Source organism: Nicotiana tabacum, chromosome 24 (assembly GCF_000715075.1).
Source record: "Nicotiana tabacum cultivar K326 chromosome 24, ASM71507v2, whole genome shotgun sequence".
Classification (NCBI taxonomy): Eukaryota; Viridiplantae; Streptophyta; class Magnoliopsida; order Solanales; family Solanaceae; genus Nicotiana; species Nicotiana tabacum.
Genome location: NC_134103.1, coordinates 18867979 through 18892824, shown reverse-complemented (window position 1 = coordinate 18892824; position 24846 = coordinate 18867979). Strand labels below are relative to the sequence as shown.

At 37.8% G+C, this 24846-nt stretch overlaps 1 long non-coding RNA gene across 1 annotated transcript; it reads right to left on the bottom strand.

Moving 5' to 3' along the window:
* Nucleotides 1-1065: 1065 nt before the first annotated feature.
* LOC142178503 (uncharacterized) lies at nt 1066-24703 on the bottom strand. Its single transcript, XR_012706668.1, has 3 exons — nt 24605-24703; nt 22904-22955; nt 1066-1489 (listed from the first exon to the last, which is right to left on the bottom strand). It is a non-coding gene; the product is annotated as an uncharacterized LOC142178503 (long non-coding RNA).
* Between the last annotated feature and the right edge of the window lie 143 nt (nt 24704-24846).

Here is a 24846-nt window from a genome sequence, read left to right as displayed (position 1 = left end):
TAAACATCACATTAAACATTAAAAGCACACAAAATACATACAAATTAAAAGGCTGAAGAAACAAAGATAGAGGATATGAACCTTTGCAGAAGCTTTCAAGAATATAAAAGAACACCCAGCAATAACAAGAAAACGGTTGAAGACAGCAAACGTAACTCGGATCCGAAACTCGAAATCCAAACTCCGTCTCTTTCAAAGAAAAACGTTTTTCTCTTGATCCTTCTCACTTAGTTCTCTGTGGAATATAATCAATGGCTTCTTCTCCGTATATGTGAAAAATTCCTCTTTAATATAAAGTGTATGCCAACTATATATAGAATGTGTGTGCTTAAAAAGTGATGAGTGGAGGAGCAGGCAATAAGATGTGAGGGAGAGGGGGCTGATGGTGTGTGTGTGAAGAAAAATGGGGATATGGCGTTGGGACATGAGGAGTGCTGTGTGTAGGTAGTGATTAGTTAGATTGAAAATTTGCTAATCTTTTGGTTTCATTTTCGTTTTTTTTCCTTTTTTTTGTTTTTTTCTTTAAAAGATAAAATATAAAGATAAGATAATTAACTAACTAATTTTTAGACTAAAGTAATATAGGCAAACTAAATTATTACACTATAATTTAAATAACACCCAAAATATACTAAAGCTAAGCTAACTTATTTACTATAATTCTAATTAAAAGAAACCATATATTTTTGTAAATTTTCTTTTTCTCTTTATAAATAGAAATAAAATTTATACTATAAGCATGTGAATATTTTTTTGTAATTTTAACTTTTCTCAAATAAAATTTAAAAAATAATATAAAAGTTTAAAATATCAAGATTAGACCTAGAAAAACTATTTACACTAAAATAGTATAGAATTCGGGTGTGGTCAAAACTTAGTTGTTCACCGCATGCCCCTCTTTGCTTGGAAACATGAAGAGTTTTCAGGCAAATAAAATGAAGAAGGTGACTGATTTTTAACCTCACTATTATTTAAAAAGGAAAATAAGATAAAAGAAACAAATGTGACCGAGCATTGGTTTTAGGCAGCCTAATATCCCGAGTTATAAGAAAATTAGGTCACGTATAGTTCAAGTGGAAGAAGAGTGATGGAGTATGCTTAGATGCAGAATCGAGCGAAGTTCCGCCGAGGTTCCGGTCAGCGGTTCCTACTATTACAGCAAAATGAATAGAAAATTACATACTCTTGAAATCTAAGAGTTACAAAATTCCAATCTAAAAGTCATCTGGCGTCTAGTCTTGATTCTTGAGTTACTTCTCCCATTGACTTTAGACTGAAAGTTGATGCTCTCGATGCAACAGACTATGAAATATTCTCACAAGCTTATTTCTTGATCAGATGATGAGAAAATGGATCTTGAGACCCTATGTCTTTGCATGCATTATGTCGAAGTTGGTTGCGGCTGATGTTGAGATCAAAGGTTCCATTTTCTTTTGGCAAGAGCTGGAATCTTATTTTTGCACATCCAATCCGCGCTTTGCAGAAAAACCTACAAGCCATCACAAACAGACAAAACGAACAAAAGTTTTTTGCCCCAGTTTGCACTAGGAAATTTTTGTGAGTTATGGAAAATACATTAAACTATCTTTGCTATTGCAGAATAAAGAATTGAAAAAGACACGGGTTTCTTCTTCTTATTTTTTTTGAATAATAGGGGATGTCGTACCCTATGTTAACAAAGGAAGGCAACCAAGGGATGTAATACCTTGTGTTGAAGATAGGGTGAGGCTCGTGGCACTCTGAGATGCAACTAGGGAATATCGTGCCCTGTGTTAGCAATGAGAAATGTAACCAGGGGATGTAGTACCCTGTGTTGGGAATAAGATGAGGGTCGTGGCACTCTAAGATGCTACTAATGTAGTACTATGTGTTTGGAAGTATGATGAGGCTCGTGGATCTCTGAGATACTACTAGGAAATGTTGTACCCTATGTTGGCACTAAAATGCAACCAGGGGATGTAGTACCTTGTGTTTGGCAGTAAGATGAGGCTCGTGGCTCTCTGAGATGCTACTAGGGAATGTCATACCCTATGTTGGCAAAAAGTAATACAACCAGAGGATGTAGTACCCTGTGTTGGAAATAAGGTGAGGCTCTTGGCTCTCTAAGATTCTACTAGAGAATGTTGTACCCTATGTTGGCAATAAAGTAATACAGCCAGGGGGTGTAGTACCCTGTGTTGGCAATAAGATGAGGCTCATGGCACTCTAAGATGCTACTAGGGAATGCCGTACCCTATGTGAAGATAGTGTATTGAGTCCCTATAATTAAACTAAAAATAATATGATTACATGTATATTGGAAGAAAATCAAGGATTTGAGAACTTCACTTAGTGATGTTCGTCTTTTCACGAACTATTTCCTAAAATTGTTAAGTTCCTGTTCTGAACAAAGAAAGATTCATTAGTTTTAAAATGGTGGTCAGTTTGTAGCTTTGATTTCTTGGGCGACTTGACTTTGCGTCCATTACACTTGTTAGAAAAACTGACTCCGTCAATGACTGTACAAATTGCCGGGATCTTTCTGGAGATCTTCTTTCTCAACATCAAAACCTAACCATTTTGCGCCTATCACCATTTGTGTTCATGGTGCAAACAAACTTGCTCCCAAAATAACTTTTAACTGAGTAACTTTTGTTGACCCTTGAACATTGTTCAGTCCTTCAAGCCTTTTGTTCGTCAGGAAAACAATCACAAATGGCTTTATGCCTTTGCCCATACTGTTTATGCCCAGCAATCTTTGCTTTATATAACGGGAAAACTGTAACTAATTTTGTGGCCTTTTCTTTGCTTTGCTTTGACAAAATTAGACTGAAAGGGACTCAAGAAAGTAATGCGAATGAAAACAAGAAAGTGAACTAACAGGTATTACAACTTAATCAAGAAGTGTCCCTTTCAGGGGAAAATAAATAAGAAAGGACTTATCTGGAGGAATATGCTCACTTCAATGAACATGACATGCACTTTGGACTGGATGCCCCATCCGTTTGAACTGTCTAATTCTCGAAATTTGTTGTAAACTTCACTTTGAAACTGGGTTCTTTGTCTTAACCATGCTTGTGCCAAGATATATGAAGACCTAAATCGATCAATGATGCCCTTTGTGGGTTTTCACTAATTGACCTCTCTCATTTGTCTTTCTCTCAACTCATTATTGCCTTATAGTGCCCGTGAGGGTTTTCACCAATAAGACTCTCTCATTTATTTTTTTCTCTTTAAAATGACTGAGGATTCACCCGTAGTATACTGACTTAGCATTCTCGAAAGTTGATCAGAAGGTCTTAGCAGGGAAAGGTAAAAAGAACTATTCAACTGAATTACAACTTTTGGAACCATTTTGATGGAACAACCATCGAAAATAAAATAAAATCATGCCCTAGTTTATTTGAATACTGGGGAAATGTGAATTTTTTTTTTTGTGTGACCAAACCCGAGAGTGAGGCTGCCTACGTATCCTTTCAAAATCAAGTCGAACGTAGTTCAATTAACATGAACTTGTTTTGATGATTTTTTTTAAGTACATTAGTTCCAAAAGAGGGGAAAACAAAGAAATATAAACAAGGCTTCAAAGGGCTAACAAGGGTTGACCAGTGTTTGGGTAGCGAGAATGATAGCCTTTCATCATCCCAACCTGAGAATGCTAAATATAAAAATGGCCCAACAGAGCCATGTCATACATAGTATCTCTTGACCGCATCTGCATTGACGGATATATCAACCACCTTTCCTTCTATATCTGCCAAGTGTAGAGCTCCTTTTGACAATACTTTCTTGACGAGTTAAGGACCTTGCTAATTCGGGGCGAACTTTCCTTTTGCTTCTTCCTGGTGCGGAAAGATATGTTTCAAAATAAGTTCTCGTACCTCGAATTGTCTTGGGTGCACTTTCTTATTGTAAGCGCGTGCCATTCTTTGTTGGTATAACTGACCAAAACAAACTGCCGACAAACGTTTTTCATCAATCAAACTCAAATGTTCCAATCGGGACTTCACCCATTCAGTGTCCTCAATCCCTGCTTCAACAATGATTCGGAGAGAGGGAATCTCAATTTCAGCAAGTATGACCGCTTCAGTTCCATAAACCAATAAGTAGGGCGTTGCGCCAACTGATGTACAGACCGTTGTCTGATATCCCAAAAGAGCAAAAGGCAGTTTCTCGTGCCATTGTCTAGACCCTTGGATCATCTTCCTAAGAATCTTCTTGATGATCTTATTCGCAGTTTCAATAGATCCATTAGCCTTGGGACGGTAAGGAGTAGAATTACGATACTCAATTTTAAATTGTTCACATACCTCTTTCATCAGGTGACTATTCAAATTAGCAGTATTATCCGTGATAATGATTTTTGGAATACCGAAATGACAGATGATGTTGGAGTGAACAAAGTCTACTACTGCTTTCTTGGTAACTGCTTTCAATGTAATATCTTCCACCTATTTGGTGAAGTAATCAATTGCAACCAAGATGAATCTGTGCCCATTTGAAGCTTTTGGCTCGATTGGGCCAATGACGTCCATTCCCCAAGAAACAAAAGGCCAAAGAGCCGACATAGGATACAAATCTGAAGGAGGCGAGTGAATCAAATCATTGTGAATCTGACACTAGTGGCACTTGCGAATAAAACGAAAGCAATCTCGTTCCATAGTAAGCCAATAATATCCTGCCCAAAGGATTTTCTTTGCTAGAACATATCCATTCATGTGCGGACCACAAACTCCCAATGCACCTCATTCATAATCATTTCAGCTTCTTTGGCATCCACACATCTCAACAAATTCAAATCTGGAGTTCTTTTGTATAGGATTTCCCCACTCAAAAAGAAACCATTAGAGAGTCGCCTAATAGTTCTCTTTTGATCCCTATTAGCATGTTCTGGATATTCTCTTGTTTTCAGAAACTGTTTAGTATCACGATACCATGGTTCACCATATGGTTCTGCTTCAATTGTATTACAATAACCATGTTGATACCGAATTTTAATTTCTAATGGGTCAATGTGAGTATTACCCGGATATGGAAGCATTGAGGCCAGGGTGGCCAAGGCATCAGCTAATTCATTGTGAAACCTGGGAATGTACCTGAATTCGATGGACTTGAACCTTTTGCTAAGATCCTCCACATATTGTCTATATGGAATGAGCTTGATGTCTCGAGTCTCCCAATCACCTTGAACCTGCCGAATAAGCAAATCTGAATCTCCTATCACCAACAGTTCATGCACATTTAGATTTATTGCCATGTTCAGACCCATGATGCAAGCTTCATATTCTGCTGTGTTGTTTGTACAGAAAAAACGAAGTCACGCCGTGGCAGGGTAATGCTGCCCAGTAGGTGATACCAGAATTTTCCCAATCCCTATGCCTTTGATGTTGACAGCCTCATCAAAGTATAGTTTCCAAATTTGACTATCATCTTGGACTACTTCTTCAACTAAATTAACCTCTCCATCTGGGAAATATGTGTTCAAAGATTCATACTCATCATCAACCGGGTTTTCTGCCAGATGATCAGCCAAAGCTTGTGCCTTCATGGCAGTGCAAGTGACATAAACAATATCAAACTCTGTGAGCAAGATTTGCCATTTTGCCAATTTGCCAGTTGGCATCGGCTTCTGAAAGATATACTTCAGGGGATCCATTCGGGATATGAGGTAAGTTGTATAGGCCAAAAGATAATGCCTAAGCTTCTGGGCGACCCAGGTTAAGGCGCAACATGTCCTTTCCAAAAGAGTGTATTTAGCCTCATAAGTGGTGAACTTTTTGCTCAAATAATATATTGCTTGTTCCCTTTTGCTTGTGGCATTATGTTGACCCAGAACACAACCAAGGAACTATCCATTACTGACAGATATAAAAACAGAGGCCTACCAGATTCCGGCGGGACCAAAACAAGGAGATTTGACAAATATTCCTTGATCTTATCAAAAGCTTCTTGGCACTCATCTGTCCACTTGATAGCGGCGTTCTTTTTCAACAACTTAAAAATAGGCTCACATGTGGTTGTAAGTTGCGCGATGAACCTGCTGATGTAATTCAACCTCCCGAGTAAACTCATGACTTCTGTTTTGTTCTTCGGGGGAGGCAGCCCTCGAATGGTCTTTATCTTGGAGGGATCTAACTCAATGCCTCTTCGACTAACTATAAAACAACAAAGCTTCCCAGAAGGAACTCCAAATGCACATTTGGCTGGATTGAGTTTGATATTGTACCTTCGTAGCCTTTCAAAGAACTTTTTCAAGTCTTGCACATGGTCAGCTTGTGTTCTCGACTTAATGATCACATCATCAACGTACACTTCAATCTCTTTGTGCATCATGTCATGGAATATGGTAGTAATGGCTCTCATGTAAGTTGCCCCTGCATTCTTCAACCCGAATGGCATGACCCTATAACAATAAGTTCCCCATAGAGTTATGAAGGCGGTCTTTTCTACATCTTCTTTATCCATCAGAATTTGGTGATATCCGGCATAACAATCCACAAAAGATTGGATTTCATGTTTAGCACAATTATCAACAAGGATATGAAGGTTGGGTAAGGGAAAGTTGTCCTTTGGACTTGCTTTGTTTAAATCCCTATAGTCAACACAAACTCTGATTTTCCCATCCTTCTTTGGCACTGGCACAACATTTGTTAACCATGTAGTGTATCGGACGACCCTGATCACATTTGTCTTAGTTGCTTCGTGATTTCTTCTTTAATCTTATCACTCATGTCTGTCTTAAACTTCCTTTGTTTTTGCTGGATTGGTGGAAGATTAGGATGTGTGGGAAGCTTATGGACCACTAAATCGTCACTTAAACCCGGCATGTCATCATACGACCAAGAAAATACATCTTTGTACTCGAACAAAACTTGAATTATGGCATCTCTCGTCTTTTGTTCAGTATGAATGCTTATTTTTGTTTCTATGGTTTCTTCAGGACTTCCCAAGTTAATTGCCTTAGTTTCATTTAAGTTAGGCCTAGGCTTATTCTCAAATTGATCCAATTCCCTTTTTATTTTCCTAAAAGACTCATCTCCGTCATACTCAACTTCTTGATTCATTATTTCGATATTAGACAATGATCTGGGCATGAATTCCACGTGCATGTCATGTTTTTAAAGCCAGCATTATTGAAACTGAAAATGATAAGAAATTAACAAAAATTAGGGAAATAAAAATATAGAATTTTACTACGAAAATGGAACTTCATTTCATTGAATTTGAAAGGATAGAAAGGTTAACATCACAACAAAGCAATTAAACTAAAATATCTGGATTATAACCCTTAAAATAATCCAAATACAGAAAAAACAATAAAACAGGCTACCAAGACTCCTTCCTGATGGGAAGAGGAGTTGCTTCCCAGTTGCTGAGCGAGGTATCTGGACCAATCAGCTGAACACTTGCACGGCTAGGGCCCTCCCCAACTTGAACCATATTAATTTCATAGAACATCTCCTTGACACCCTGGCAAACTCCATCAATGTCATCCTGAGTAGAAGGATTTTGGATTTCTTGAAATTGTGGCTTGACAAAAGAGTAGGCAATGTGAAGGATTGGTTTGGACAGATTCCAACCATTCTTTTTGCGGACCTTGGCTCTATCTATGTCAGCTGATGTTGGTTTAAAACCCAATTCAAGGGAACTTTCTTCGAAAAGGGAGCAATGGGGTTCACAATTCCTTGCAGAGAGGATCTTAATCCTTTTCCTGGTTCATAGCCGTTCCTCAACATCAGCGAAGCTACCATCATAGATGTGGCTGAAAGACAGGGATGCATAATTGGTTTTCCTTCTTCCACTTAGTCCACCTCAATCACCTCAAATGCTTGATATATGATGGATTCACATCCTTCCTTGGCCTCGATACATGGAATGGATGGGTCTTTATAGACGGATGAGTCGTCCTCCCCATGAACAACAATTTCTTGCCCGTCATACTCAAATTTGACCATTTGATGTAGGGTGGATGGTACAACTCTGGCCATATAGATCCACGGCCTTCCCAAAAGAAAATTATAGGAAGTTTTCATATCCAACACTTGAAAGACAATGTTAAAATCAACCGGGCCGATTGTCATGGTGAGTTCGGTTTCCCCAATAGTGTCTCTTCTTGAACCATCAAAAGCTCTAATGCTGACATTACTAGTTCGAATTCTGTTAGTGTCAATGTTCAGCTGTTGTAGAGTAGAAAGAGGACATACATCTACACTTGAGCCTCCGTCAATAATGACTCCTTTTATGTAGTGCCCTTCACATTTGACCATAAGATGCAAAGCTCTATTGTGGCCAGCCCCTTCCTTAGGAAAATCATCATCGTTGAAAGTAATTCTATTTATTTCAAAGAATCTTTCAACCATTTTTTCTAGCTGATTCACCGTTGTTTTTCTGAGACATATGCCTCGTTCAGAGTTTTGATCAACACACGGCGATGCTCTTCTGAATGCAAAAGCAGAGATAACAAAGATATCTGAGAAGGAGTTTTCCTTAGTTGGTCAATGATTGAGTAGTCTTGCATTTTCATCTTCTTAAGGAATTCCTCCGCTTCTTTTTCTGCAATGGGTTCTTTCACTGGCAAGTGACTTTCCCTGGCTTGCTTAGCTTTTCTCAATTCCTCTGGTGAATAACACCTTCCAGAGCAGGTCAAGCCCCCTATTTCACCTGTTTCTTCAACTATCTATTTTCCTTTGTATCTCATGACAGTCTTGTTATAATTCTAGGGAATAGCTTTCGTGTTTGTCACTGGGAGTTGGGCAACAGGTTGGATCACGACTGGCTCTGTAACATTTCTCAAACCATTATTCGGAATGATCTTTTGAACGCCCCCGGGGATGTAAAGTTTTGGCCCACCCAATTGAACCTCAACCTTTTTTGTGCTTCCAGGAACATAGAGAATCATTTTTTCAGAACCTGCCAAATTCAAACTAGAACTCGCACCTTTCATAATCAACGGTGCCAATTGCAGCTGGCTCACTATCACTTTTGGTTCTGGCCCTATGGTTCTAACAACCATCTTTGTCTTGCCAGACTGCTTATAATCCCGATCATCATAAATCATCCCAATAAAATGTGTATTATCATGAGTTGGGAGCGGATTGTTTGTGATATTAGGAGTATCCTCATTGTTTGTTACCACAATTACCTTTGCTTCAATCAAATTTCTAGTGGCTTTCTTTAATGTCCAAAAATTTTCGGTACTATGACCTTGGGTGTTAGAGTGATACTCACATCTTGTATTTGAGTCAAAACCTTTTGAATTTGGATTCACATAACGCGGCATAATAGGTTCAATCAACTTCAACTGCATCAACTTTCGAAATAGGCTTGTATACGATTCTTCAATTAGGGTGAACTCTTTCTTTGGCTCTTGTTCTCTCACATATTCTTGTCAGGGACGAGGATTATATGGTGCCTGAAAATTCGGTCGGAGTTGACGGGAGCCTTGTGGAATCGGTGCCCGCCATTGTTGGTGATTGGGAGGCCTAGCATAAGCCTGAGCATTAAACACTGTGTATTGTTGCAGGGGAACTGAGTATCGGGGACCTTGAGGTGGATAATAATGTTGAGGAGAATTGGATTGTCCTTGTTGGAATTGCACGTAAGAACCCCCAAACCCAGATGCCATCATGGATCCTTCCTCCTTCTTTTTCTGATTTCCGAAACTGCCTGACCCGCTTTGAATTGCCTGTGTGGTCGCCTTAAGGGCTGCCTGACTCATAATTTTGCCTAACTTCATGCCATTCTCAACTATTTCACCAATCTTAATCGCCTTAGCGAAAGGTTTACCAATGGCGGCCAACATGTAATGGAGGTAATCAGGATCCTGAGCTTGGAGAAAATAGTCAATTATTTCTGCCTCTTTCATTGGTGGTTTGACCCTAGCAGCCTACTCTCTCCACTTGATTGCATATTCTCTGAAGCTTTCTATTGGTTTCTTCTTTATGTTGACGAGAGAGGAGAGGTCTGGAACTATATCAATATTGTACTGAAATTGTTGAATCTTGAGCCATGTCATTCCAAACGTGCCAGTGAGAGATGTCTTGATCTATGAACCACTCTGAAGCAATTCCTTTCAAACTTTCCCCAAAATAAGCCATGAGCAATTCTTCTTTGTCTCCCGCTCCCCTTAATTGGTTACAATACCTCTTCAAATGGGCAACGGGATCATCATGCCCATCATACTTGTCAAACTTGTGGGGTCTTGAAGCCGGGTGGCAAATGAACATGGGAAAACATGCATAGATCGTTAAACGAAACACTCTTGTGGCCTCCCAAAACCTGTATGTTTCTCATGGTTTATTCCAAGCTCTTCATTTTTCTAGTCATTTCCTCTTGTTCCATATTCTTTTCGGGCTTTTCGATCTCAATTGGGAACACGTTATGAGGAGTATGCTTGTATGAATCTGGAACCTTGAAAGTCAGTTTTGGAGAGTAATGTTGGGCATCATGAGCATCCAGTTGTGGATCATTATTGGACTTTTGAGCAAGAGCCGGTTGAGGGACAGTGAAAGTATGGACAATGGGTATAATAGGTGGGTCATTTCTGAGAGGTGCGATTGTAGGACGTGGAATGGAGGTACTGGGGATAGTGGAAAGGTTAATGCTCGGAGTGAATCCAGGTTGGTACAATGGGTTACTTGTTATGGAGATGGGCGGTGAAAACTGACACATTATGAAGATTATCCGAAGGCCCTATGGGTAGTGAGGGCAGTGTTTGTCCATTCACCCAGGCTTAGTACATCTCTGCCAATTGTTGCTTCAACACTCTTACTTCTTCAACCAGTCCTAAACCTTGTTCAACCAATTGTCCATGGACATCATCATTATCTGACTCATTCTCACTGTTGTTTGCCATTCTACTTTTTCCTTTTGATCTCGTGTTGTAAGGGTGAGTCGCCAGTTTAAACCACAAACCAACCACCTATGTTTTACTTTATCTTTTAAAATGACAAACAACAAATGTGTTAGAGTTAGGCATTTTGCAGATATTAATCACATTATATGTCATGCACCTAAAGCCATTTTCATTTCTAAAATGATCTTGGAAGGCTTCATGCTTCATCCCGGCTTATTGATTTATTAGTTTATTTTCATCTTGAATTTAACGCTCTTTTGTTTTCATTTTTTTTCATTTTTTTCCCCAGATTAATTATGGTTATGATCGCATCCAATGAGGATTGCCTACGTATCATATTGAACATGAATCAGATCATTACGTAATTCAGGAAGATTAGGAATAAAGTAAATAAACTAACTCTTTTTTTTAACTCTTTTAAAAAAAATCTAATCATAAAAGCTCCTAACAAGAAAAATATTTTTGGATTTTAAATTATTTTTTATTGAAAATATTTGAATGAAAGGCTTCTAAACAAGAAAGAAAATATTTTTGGATTTCGATTTGTTTTAAAACTTCTAAAGAAGAAAGAAAATACTTTTGGATTTTTAAATTAAATGTCTCCAAGAAAAAATTCTAAAGAAGGAATTAAAGGAAAATATATTTGGATTTTTAAAAATTAAGGGCCGGAACCGATGAGGTTTGCCTACGTATCTCACATCCGGTGAGAATCAGACCGGGAACAAAGTACATAAGCTAGCTCTTCTTTTTCTTTGGAAATTTTTGAAAAAAAGACTTCTTAAAGGAGAAACAAAATATTTCTTTTGGATTTTGATTGATTTTTCTTTGAATTTTTGGAAGAAAGACTTCTAAAGAAGGAAAAAAATATATTTTTGGATTATGATTTGCAAAATTATTTTTTTTTCGAATGAAAGACTTTGGAAAAAAAAGGAAAATATATTTGGATTTAATGATTTTTGTTTTGAATTTTCTAAGGAAAGAATTCTATGAAGGAATTAAGGAAAGGGAAATTTTTTTTGAATTTATTTTTTGAAAATTGGGGGTCGGAACCGATGAGGTTTGCCTACGTATCTCACATTCGCTGAGAATCAGACACGCGTAGTTTGGTAAGAAGCGGAGAATATTTCAAAATCTCAGTCTATGTTTTAACATCCTTTGAGTAAAATTTTGACACGACTTGATTTTTAAATAGAGGGATTTTATGAGAACCGGTTAAATTTCACTCTTTTATTTTATTCCTCCTAGTTTTTCTTAATTTTCTTTCCCTATTTTAGTAGCCAGTCAACATGCAAACCAGATCAAACATATGCACAAGTAGCACCGTAAGATGCATCAGGATGGTCTTGTAATTTCGAGTACACCTGTCCTAGACGGACCCAACCCCTGTGTTGAGTCCCCAAAGTCAAATGCACGTGATGCAAAAAACTGTACCTACTAGGGATCCGGCATGAGGCTATGTTATTCTAGGTTTAAATCCTGGAGAGTGTTTTAGACCTGGCTTACCCAAGTGGACAGCTCGAGCCGAGGTGGGAGCAACGTACCAGGAGCACGAAAGTCTACCCGGCCTGGTTACTGATCTAGCCTCGTTCTAATTGGTATGACCTCTAACAGAAAAGTGGGCCACGAACACGTGTGCACCATAAATTTAGAAGACTTAGAAGGGAGGCGTAAGAAGACAGTTTAATACAATTCAAATAGTATCAAAGCGGTAAATAAGCAGCAATTAGTACATTTGTCCCACAAACACAATAATATCATACAATCAATAAAGCCAAGTATAAATCACATTACAAGCTCGAATTCTGAACCCTGAACCAAAAGTTCTAGGTTCTTGTCCCCAGCAGAGTCGCCAGAGCTGTCACACCTCCATTTCCCCGAGGGGATAAGGGAATTTTTCCAATTAAAATAATATTTTTCGAAATGAGATTATTTATTTAATCAAAGTCGCCACTTGGGATAATTATTATGGTGTCCCAAGTCACCGGTTTATTTTAAATCCCAAATCGAGAAAGTTTTGACTCTGTTTAAGTCTGCGAAACACAGAAGACGGAGTAAGAAATTTTGTTAACCTAGGAGAAGGTGTTAGGCACTCCGGAGTTCCGTAGTTCTAGCACGGTCGCTTTAATAATTATACCTGGCTTAACCAATTCTGAATATTTTGGGTTCTAGGGAACTTTGTGCACTTTTGTCTTAAATCGCTTTTAATTGCTTGATTATTTATAATTATGAAATTATCTTGAAACGAATCACGCGTACGTGTATTCGTTTTGTTTAGTATGTCATGAATCATGTCACGCGGGCGTGTACACAATTAATAACATTTTATTATTTTTAAGATTGTTTTATCAAAGTTGCGCGAACGCATTCTTTGCCTTTAATTTGGGAAATCGTAACTATGTCATGCGAACGTGTACATAATCATAACAATCGATTGGTTAACACACGCCTAAAGCATACTAGCATATTCAGAGTATTCTATTTATCTTTTCTGATCCAAGACATTTATTTATATGCATTCTTTCTTTTACTTATTGCTACGAGTCTTGAGTTAATTCGTAATTCATCTCGCTTTCTCATAATCTTTTAGCACTTGAATTATAGGATATTAAAATAGTTTGAGTTAGATAACTAATTAATTGCTTTGGAATGCAAGACTTGATTATTAAGCCTAAGTTATTTTATAAGACCAATCCTTGGCATACTTAATTTCTCATCGATTTAAGCTCAGTCTTTCATTCTTTATTAATTCAAACCTAAACTTGCTAAAAATATTTGAGAGCAACTAAAGTTTAATCATCTTTTTTGCAATTTTTAAAATTATCACTACGATTAAACTATTTAATATGTTACTGTTACTATTACTTTCTAAAGAATTAAAAGTAAAAATTAAGCAAAGAAGTAAAATTAACTAGCTAAATCATTTTAAAACTAAATCACATACAGAATATTTAATATGTTATACTAGAAGGACATTCACATCACATATATACTAATTAGAGTACTTCAACCTATACTAAAGTCTGCAATTTGCAAAAAAGAAAGTCCTTATGCGAAATTTTATATAGATTTCTACATTGAAGGTAAATCAGTTTTATTATCATTATTTTTTACGATGCAAAATTGACAACTTTTTAAGGACTAATGGAGACCTCTGAATTTATAAATATATTTTTCTTACCCATATTAAGAAAATATAAAGTAACGGGCAAACTGTGAATCTTCTTCTTCAAAAATACTTTATCCATTTAGCTAAAGGATCATCTCAACTTCTGAACGAAAGTTAAATCAAACAGTAGGTATAAGATACCTTAGCAATACTTTAACCAAACTTTAAGAATGATATTCTCATTTTTTATTTAACAATCTTTACGAAAACTAAGTAAAAATCATTATATACTAGAATATAAAATAATAAATACTTAGTGTTGTATAATAAAATACTTCCTATAATTAATTTTTAACTTTAGCAGCAAATGAGTATTCAACTAACTATAAGTTATTTAGCACTATCTAGGGTATCAGAATCACGTTAAAAAGAAACTAAGGAGATAAATAAACAATAAAAATAATATTAAATAAGATAAACATCACATTAAACATTAAAAACACACAAAATACATACAAAGTAAAAGGCTGAAGAAACAAAGATAGAGGATATGAACCTTTGCAGAAGCTTTCAAGAATATAAAAGAACACCCAGCAATAACAAGAAAACGGATGAAGACAGCAAACATAACCCGGATCCGAAACTCGAAATCAAAACTTCGTCTCTTTCAAAGAAAAATATTTTTCTCTTGATCCTTCTCACTTAGTTCTCTGTGGAATATAATCAATGGCTTCCTCTCCGTATATGTGAAAAATTCCTCTTTAATATAAAGTGTATGCCAACTATATATAGAATGTGTGTGCTTAAAAAGTGATGAGTGGAGGAGCAGGCAATAAGATGTGAGGGAGAGGGGGCTGATGGTGTGTGTATGAAGGAAAATGGGGATATGGCGTTGGGACATGAGGAGTGCTGTGTGTAGGTAGTGATTAGTTAGATTGGAAATTTGCTAATCTTTTGGTTTTATTTTCGTTTTTTTTTTCCTTTTTTGTTTTTTTCTTTAAAAGATAAAATATAAAGATAAGATAATTAACTAACTAATTTTTAGACTAAAGTAATATAGGCAAACTAAATTATTACACTATAATTTAAATGACACCCAAAATATACTAAAGCTAAGCTAACTTATTTACTATAATTCTAATTAAAAGAAACCATATATTTTTGTAAATTTTCTTTTTCTCTTTATAAATAAAAATAAAATTTATACTATAAGCATGTGAATATTTTTTTGTAATTTTAACTTTTCTCAAATAAAATTAAAAAAATAATATAAAAGTTTAAAATATCAAGATTAGACCTAGAAAAACTATTTACACAAAAATAGTATAGAATTCGTGTGTGGTCAAAAATTAGTTATTCGCAGCATGCAAGGATGACAGTTCAAAAGCAGAGAATGAAGCGATATTATAATCGAAGAGCCAACTTCCGTTATTTCAAAGTAGGAGACTTGGTTCTAAGGAAAGTAACCCAAAGTACTCGGGAGCTCAACGCGGGGAAGCTAGGTCCAACGTGGGAAGGTCCCTACTGGATTTCAACTATCGCTGGAAAAGGTTCATACGAGTTGGAGAACTATAATGGAGATAAGTTTCCCAGCAACTGGAATGTGGCACACCTCAAAAGATATTATTGCTGATGAACATTATTCAAGCAGAAAGTATGTGCTGCACTCTTTTCCCTTCGTTCAGTTTTTGTCCCAATTGGATTTTTCTGGATAGGTTTTTAATGAGGCAGCGACAGAAAGCATACTGCGAAGACAACAACAATAAGACCTTTGATAACAAGGCAAACAAACAAGCTTTCACTCGGGGACGATTAGATAATCTTTGGTTCGATAGCAAATTTCCACCGGAAAGTTAAGTTTGCTACCGAATAAAGGTTACCCGACCATTCACGAGCACAAACTACTAGAGGACTGTTAGGTATTCTTTCGCTCGATAGCATGGACTCCTAAGGGGAAGTAAGGCATGTTTCCGAGTGAAGGATTACCTAGCAATTCATTGGTAAAAACTTCAAAGATACAAGACTTCTAGTGTTCCAATTCGTACTCTCCGTATTTGAATACTGGGGGGGAATGATATGAAGATACAACAACAATGACTGCCACGTTAATAGGGAAACAAAAATCCGGAAATAAAATGCATCATCGGGACCGGGGACTACGCAACCAGCCCCGTAGGTAACAAGTTGTACAAGATAGCCACAAGTAATGGCAATTTATTTTCTGCATAACAAGATGCTTATGTATTATTTGAAATAAAAGGAATAAAATGAAATCCTTTTGCTTTTTATATCTTGTTTCTTGTCTGAATGATGAGCTAACTTTGTCATTTGAAAGTTAAACAAGTACTTCGAATGTTAGTGCCGTAATGAACATGAGACGTCCTCTTCAAGAGCCTCGTAAATATAAGAGGGCTCTCTCTTATAAAACCCTCACATTAAAGGGTTGGTTCCGAAAGAATCAATGCCCGAAATCTAAAATGCCATCGGGGAAAAATACACCCGAAGTCGTACATGGAAAGGACGCAAAAATCAAACTCGCGCAAATATTCATAGAAATGCTCATGTTAAAGGGAAACTTGGGCAAATATTCATAGAAACCCTCACGTAAAAGGGATAATACTCGGAACCAAAATGCTTCGAAGAAAAGGCATCCGAGACTACTCATAGTAAAGCGCGAATATAATAACATGCACAGAATGCTTGAGCAACTGCAAAAGTTAAAGACATGCACAGATATTCAAACGAAAGTAAGACTCAAATGATACTTGAGAAAAAATGTCTTTATTTACAAGAACGGGCCAAAACGATAAAAGTACAAAATGGGAAAAGAAAGAAAAAGCTAAACTGCAGCGCCTCCGAAACTAGGAGGAAGAGAAGTATCCGCATCCCCGGAAAAAGTAGGTGTTTCCACCGATGGCTCAACGTTTTCCCCAGTTTGGTCTTTGGCATCATCGCCTTCCGATCTCTCTTCAATTTCCGAAAACTCGGAACCAGAATTAGAAGAACCTGGAGCATCAGACTGCACCGGGAGTCCATTTTTTGCAGCCAATTTAAGCTCTCGGGCCTTAGCAATTTCGACATCAACATCAATGATACCAGCTTTGGCCTCTTCCAAAGTTTTTCTACTCATATTGTACATGGCATAAGTTTTTTCAATAACGAGGGAAGCCATTCGGCGCTTAAGTTCTTCTTTGAGTTGGGAAACCTCGGCAGAAAGGCTTTCCCAGGGAATAAAATGAAATCATTTTGCTTTTATCTTGTTTCTTGTCCGAACGATAAGCTAACTTTGTCATTTGAAAGTTAAACAAGTACTTCAAATGTTAGTGCCGTAATAAATAGGAAACATCCTCTTCAAGAGCACCGTAAACATAAGAGGGCCCTCTCTTATAAAAACTCTCACGTTAAAGGGTTGGTTCCGAAAGAATCAATGCCCGAAATCTAAAATGTCATCGAAGAAAAATACACCCGAAGCCGCCTATGGAAAGGACGCAAAAAGCATACTTGCGCAAATATTCACAGAAACCCTGACGTAAAAGGGAAACTTGCGCAAATATTCATAGAAACCCTTATGTAAAAGAAAAACTTGCGCAAATATTCATAGAAACCATTAGGTAAAAGGGATAATACTCAGAACCAAAATGCTTCGAAGAAAAGGCATCCGAGACTACACATACTAAAGCGCGAATAGAATAACATGCGCAGAATGCTTGAGCAAGTGCAAAAGTTAAAGACTTTCATGGATATTCAAATGAAAGTAAGACTCAAACGATACTTGAGCAAAAATATGTCTTTATTTACAAGAACGGGCCAAAACGATAAAAGTACAAAATAGGAAAAGAAAGAAAAAGCTAAACTGCAGCGCCTCCGGAACCAGGAGGAAGAGAAGTATACGCATCCCCGAGAAAAGTAGGTGTTTCCACCGATGGCTCAACGTTTTCCCCAGTTTGGTCTTCGACATCATCTCCTTCCAATCCCTCTTCAATTTCCAAAAACTCGAAACTGGAATTAGAAGAACCTGGAGCATCAGACTGCACCGGGAGCCCATTGTTTGCAGCCAACTCAAGCTCTCGGGCCTTAGCAATTTCGGCATCAATATCAATGATATCAGTTTTGGCCTCTTCCAAGGTTTTTCTACTCATGATGTACATGACATAAGTTTTTTCAACAACGGGGGAAGCCGCTCGGCACTTAAGTTCTTCTTTGAGTTGGGCAACCTCGGCAAAAAGGCTTTATCGGGGAATAAAATGAAATCCTTTTGCTTTTATCTTGTTTCTTGTCCGAACGATGAGCTAACTTTGTCATTTGAAATTTAAACAAGTACTTCAAATGTTAGTTACGTAATGAACAAGAGAAGTCCTCTTCAACAACACCATAAACATAAGAGGGGCCCTTCTCTTATAAAAACCCTCACGTTAAAGGGTTGGTTCCAGAAGAATCAATGCCCAAAATCTAAAATTCCATCGGGGAAAAATACACCTGAAGCCACATATGGAAGACGCAAAAAGCATACTTGCGTGAATATTCACAGAAACCCTAACGTAAAAGGGAAACATGCGCAAATATTCATAGAAACCCTCACGTAAAAGAAAAACTTGCGCAAATATTCATAGAAACCCTCACGTAATAGGGATTATACTCGGAACCAAAATGCTTCGAAGAAAAGGCATCCGAGACTACACATAGTAAAGTGCGAATAAAACAACATGCACAGAATGCTTGAGCAAGTGTAAAAGTTAAAGACTTACATGGATATTCAAACGAAAGTAAGACTCAAACGATACTTGAGCAGAAATATGTCTTTATTTACAAGAACGGGCCAAAACGATAAAAGTACAAAATAAGGAAAGAAAGAAAAGCTAAACTGCAGCGCCTCCGAAATCTGGAGGAAGAGAAGTATTCGCATCCACGGGAAAAGTAGGTGTTTCCACCGATGGCTCAACATTTTCCCCATTTTAGTCTTCGACATCATCGCCTTCTGATCCCTCTTCAGTTTTTGAAAACTCGGAACCGGAATCAGAAGAACCTAGAGCATCAGACTGTGCCAGGAGTCCATTATTTGCAGCCAACTCAAGCTCTCGGGTCTTAGCAATTTCGGCATCAACATCAATGATACCAGCTTTGGCCTCGTCCAAGGTTTTTCTCCTCATGTTGTACATGGCATAAGTTTTTTCAACAACGAAGGAAGCCGCTCGATGCTTAAGTTCTTCTTTGAGTTGGGAAACCTCGGCAGTAAGGCTTTCCTGGGCAAACATAGCAGACTTGAGGCTGACGTCAAGGTCGCGAACAGTTGAACTAAAGAGCATGTTATGCTCGATAGTTTTCCTATACTTCTTTTCTAGTTGAGCATGTTTCGCCCCCACAGCAGCAAGCTCTTCGATTTTGGAGTTCAAGGCTGCCTCCAAGTTAATCACTCTTTCAGCGGAGGCAGCCTCACGATCGGTTGCAAAAAGAACGGCGTCCTGGACTTCAGCCCATTTGGCCTTCGCTTCATCAAATCTAACCCTCAGCGGGCCAATCTTTGGCTAAGGATTACCACTTCTTGCTCGCTCTGCTGCAAACGAGCCTCCAAAACAGCAGCCTCAGTGGCTTTGGTTTCCAGTTCCGAGAGGCAGAGAGTAGTTTGGTCACGTTCCTCCAAAAGCTGATTCCGTTCAGAAGTAAGTTCTTCCTTTTTGCGAATCAACCTTTGAAGGCCCTCCGAAGCAAGAAAATTGGCCTACAAGATAAGAAGAAGTAAAACTTAGAATACATCCATACAAAAGTAGAAGAAGTAATGAAGGGAGAAAAGAACGCACTGATGCGGCGTTGTACATGGCATTGTTCAACAAGCACTCTCCCGAGAGTGCCTGAATCTTCTCCCAGTCTTTTTCTGAAGCCAAAGGCTTCAGATAGCTAGCAAGCTCCACCGGCCAGGATAGCAAGTTGCATCCAGTAGAGACCGAAAGAGTAACGTTCCTCCTCCTTTGTGGATCTTAGAAGGGGCAACATAATTTGCCCTAAATTCCCATGAACTGGGGACTGTGGAAGAGGAACACCTTCTTTATAATCAGGTGCGGCCGATGGAGGTGATATAGCGACTACTGGTGGAAGAGTGGATGAAGATGGAAGTGATGTAGCAGTTGCTGTTGGCGAAGGTGGAGTTGAAGAATGAGAAGCAGCTACATCAAATGCAGTGCCAGCTGTTTAATGCTCACCAACCAATGACGGAAAGGACCCGGTACTCTGCCCCGCAGCACCGGTTACAGCAATTGGGGCCCAAAAATGGGAGTTGGCATATTCTACCAAATCAGATTCTCCCCAAAGTGCCGAGACATCATCTTCAGTTGGTGTAACTATCTCAACAGGTCGAGCATCCTGTTGAGATGATAAGGATCGTCACCTTCTATGTAAATAAGCTCCCTCATCAACAACTTCTTCATCATCATCAATTATCACAGTGTCTATGACCGGCCCGGAAGGAGGACCAGTCGTCATCGCCATGACTTGGGGGCATCCGTCTTTGCCCTCTTATTCTTTTTCCTAGCCGCGGAGGAACGCCTTCTCTTTGGTTTCTTATCCTCCGACCGGGGACTCTATAAAGAAGAGTTTGCGCCCGAAGCAGGCCTGGAGATACCTGTTCGAGTAAGTGCTTGCTGAAGCAGCCTCACTACATCAACAGGATCAGCTAAAACGTCCTCCTCGGGAACAGCAACAGAACCCGCAGGTAGACCTAATTTCATGAACAAGTCAGAAAGGTTCAACCAAGTTCTTCATAATAAAAGCAAGGTAAATCAAAATTACTATGATTTTTGGTCTTCCACCCGTATTTAAGGGCCAGTTCTTTCCATAAACGAGTTCGGGCATTGTGACATCCAAAATCTTTTGAACCCACTGGTCCAAAACTGCTACCACCGGTGGAATCCATCGAGTTGCTGAAACATGCGAAGAGTAAAGAGATGATAAGGCCATAAAAGAATATCTAGCAAAAAGGAATACTATACGAAGAACTTACGAGTGCGGTTACAAGCGACCGGAAAGGATGAAGCCGTCGTCGGAATGATGTCGTTAGTGGCAACTGCAACGAACCGTTCCATCTACCCACGGTCGTTGTCATCATCCATACTAGACGGCAAAGCATGGTGGCCACGCTTGTAGAGGTTTATCATTCCCCCGCGGAAGATTTTGGGGGAATAGAGATTTATCATATGAGATAAGGTTAGCTCCTCTCCAGTTTCTTGGCATAAACGTCGAAGGCAGGCGACCGTCCTCCACACTGAAGGACTTACCTGTGCCAAACACACCTGGTAACGAAGGCAAAACTCCGCAATCACGGAATCAAGATCTCCGCTCAAAAAAAATGCACCCAAAATAAAGGGATACGTAATAAAGCATGTAAAACCTTCCTTGGGAAGGGTCACTCGCTCCGATAGATCAGGAGCAATAATATCTAACTCATGGCAGCGACAGTCCTCCTTCACAGCAGGAATACTGTAAGGACGAATGGAAGAAGGGTACCGATTAACAGCCCATGTACGAGGGTTACCAGTAAGGAATTTCTCTTCAAAATCCTTTGTAATACTAAGTCTTCTTGGTACGATGGAACCCACCATTGGAGGAACAGAGTCCTCGGTTTTGTTTTTGTTCTTTGTAGAACCAACACACTTAGAGGAAGAAGCTATTGAAAAAGAAGATGAAAAAGGTTTTGTGTTTGAAGAAAACTAGAGGAAGAATAGAAAGCAAAGATGCAAATCAGGAGTTCGAGAAATTATGAAACGAAAAGGAAAAGAAGTGGTGTATAAGCAAAATTTTGGTGGCTAAATTCATGGCCATGATTACCTCGATAATCGGCAAAAGCCGTACTGAATCATGGGATGACGTGTGTTCGAGGAATTAAATGTGGAGAGACGTGCGTCTAATCAACTGTCAGGGACCTTCAGAGGGAGTTATAGTAATTCCCGCCAAAAAGGTATTTCTACCAACTTTTCGGTAACATAAAGTTATGTCACCAAAAAGCAGGGGGACTATCTGTATAGGGTGAAATATGATATGACACGTGGTCACCTAAAGGGAGGACACGTGGAACCAAAGACAAGGATGGCCGAAGACCGAACGCAATCATTCCGCTTGTCACCGAAAAGGATAACGTTCATAAATGTGTATTAAATGCTCTGCGCCCGGTGACCTTTAATAGGGAATATTCTGCAGCATTAAGAGCGACGGTCCATTACAGAGAATTTGACATTTATGTTCACCGTTACACATTCATCAATGACCCTCATAATTGCCATTTAAGGAAAACATGATCCTAGGACCTCCTTCCCTGGAGATAACTATAAATAGTGAGCTCAGTTATCATTGTAAGGGACACGAATTTTCTGGCAAAACTTATACTATATTTTATACGAAGCTTAATACAATCTTATTTTCTTACTTTTTGATCCCATCATTGCTGTGCCCGGAAACCTTATTTCTGGAACTGTCATCTCTGTTGTTTCGTCTATATTTCAAGGCTAAGTATTGTATATTTCTTCAATTATATCATTGCTATACCCGAAAATCTTGTTCCCGGAACCGTCATCTCTGATGTTTCATCTATATTTCAAGGATAAGTATTGTATATTTCTTCAATTATTGTATTATTTCAGGATCAAATTAATTCACTTGTCTAGAAATCACGTATAAATTCAACTGTACCGTTTTACGGACAAATAAATATATTGGGATTTTACTGCATTGTTGTTGTTATACCGTTTGAGTAAGTATTTGCAGAGTCAAATATGTCATTTGGATAAAATAACAAAAGAACTACTAACTCAATACCTTAACTTCACCATATATTGAAGATCCTTCACATTTCGAAAGCACCCAAAAAACAGAAACGACAACGACTTAAGCAGGATATGTTAATCCACTGGAACTGAACAGTGAAAATTAAACATTTATAGCTCCAGAGATGAAAGAAAAATTTAAACTAATAAACTTACCTTCCAAGTCTCTTATAATACATCATAAGACCATGTCCAAGACAATTAATTCCTGCAATATCCGAAGAAAATATAGAACCTTGATAAGTGAATTAAAAACTAAATTTTTCTATGTTAGATCTTGTGTGGGTTGGGTTAAGCCAGCTCAAGAGGTCTCATTGTTATATGTAGCTTCTATTTCTCTTCTACTAAAGACTTTGTTTGCGCACCTAACAGTTTTCTCCTCGACCTAAATACCACTTGTTTATCACCAAGAATCGAGTTTTATCTAGAGATTCACTATATGTCACCTATAATATTTTAAGGCCACCAAAGTATGCATCTCCAAACTACGAACCAAGGGTACCACTTTCACACAATCACTTTGTTGGGCTATAATTCTTTACTCTTTATCGACATCAATATTTGTATCATCTCCATGCTCATTCCGTCAAATTATGAACGCTAATACCGTTCGTTGGGCTAAGCAAGCCCAAAAGTGGCTCTTGATATAATATTATATGTGCTTTGACTAACACTTAAAAAAATACTGATGATGTTTGTAATTTTTATTTTTTATTTTTATAACAAACATTAATAAAGAAAAAAGAAAATATGTGACGGTTTTATAATTCTTCTCAATAACAACAACAACATATCTAATATAATCCCACAAATATAGTTATAAAGGAAAAATAAACAATAAAAAATTACTGAAAAAGTAAACAAATTAGAACCAGAAATAAAATAAACAAAAAGAACAACCTTTTCCAAAATATGGAAAATTCTTTTCATGTGCTTGCATTTGATGAAATTAATCAGTCAAAGTACATAATAATATTAGCAAAGAATCCATTCTTAGCTAGCATTTGGTCATAGATTCCCAAATTTGTTTTGAAAAATCTGATTTGGGTGAAGTTTGGTTTGAAGATGAAAATGTGTTTGGACATGATTTTTCAAAACATATTTCATTTTTTATTTGAAAAAACATGAAACATGACTTATACCCACAAGTTTTAAAAACTATCATAAATATCCAATAGTACCAAACATTCTTTTACTTTTCTACAATACAACAATAATAGGACAACATATCACATGCCTAACTTCATTTTCTTAGAGTGCATAAAATCCAAAAGCATGCCTTAAACTATATGGAAGGCATACTAGCACAAGCAGAAGTATTAAAATTTAAAGTATGTTACCCTATTAACCGGTAGAGGCAGAGCCACAGAATTCTCGTCGGAAATCTCAAAACCAGCTTCAGGTATTATGGGCATTACAAAACTTTAAAAGAAATGCCAAAACATTAGCTACATCAGCCGAATGATACGAAAAAAATAAAGCATAAAGATGCTATATAAAAGGGAAAGAAATTATTTTTTTTGAGTTACGTCTGCTTCCCAATATCCAAATTGCATAACGGCATAAGCACTTTTCCAGCCAACACAAGACCACAGTTTCAACCAAACATAACCGGAAAAAAAAAAAAAAAAAAAAAGAGATAGCCATTTATCGTCATCACAAGCAAAGATTAGTCAATGTAGGAGATGAGAAACCTCATATACATGGGAGGGTTTACAAATCTGAAGAAAAACTCATACAAATTAAGCAAAATAAATCTGAAGAAAATTCATACAGAACTAGCGAAACAAATCCGAAGAAAATTCATACAAATATGCAGAAAATTTAAACAAGTATTAACAGATTTTACCAAATTACCTTCAAATTTCGTCTTTGCTGTGGATTGCAATCGATTGGCACGGAGAATTTGCGGTGGAGTTCTCTTCTGTTTATAGAGGGCAAAGCAAACGTGTGAGTTTAACGAGAGGCAAGTGAGCAGACATGGTTTAGTTGGTAGTAATAAATGTGGGCTCTTTTACAAACTATAAAAGTTTGGGGTGATATTTAAAAATTTTAAAAAAATATAATGGTCATGTTTTGGCCCAAAATCAGCAATTGGG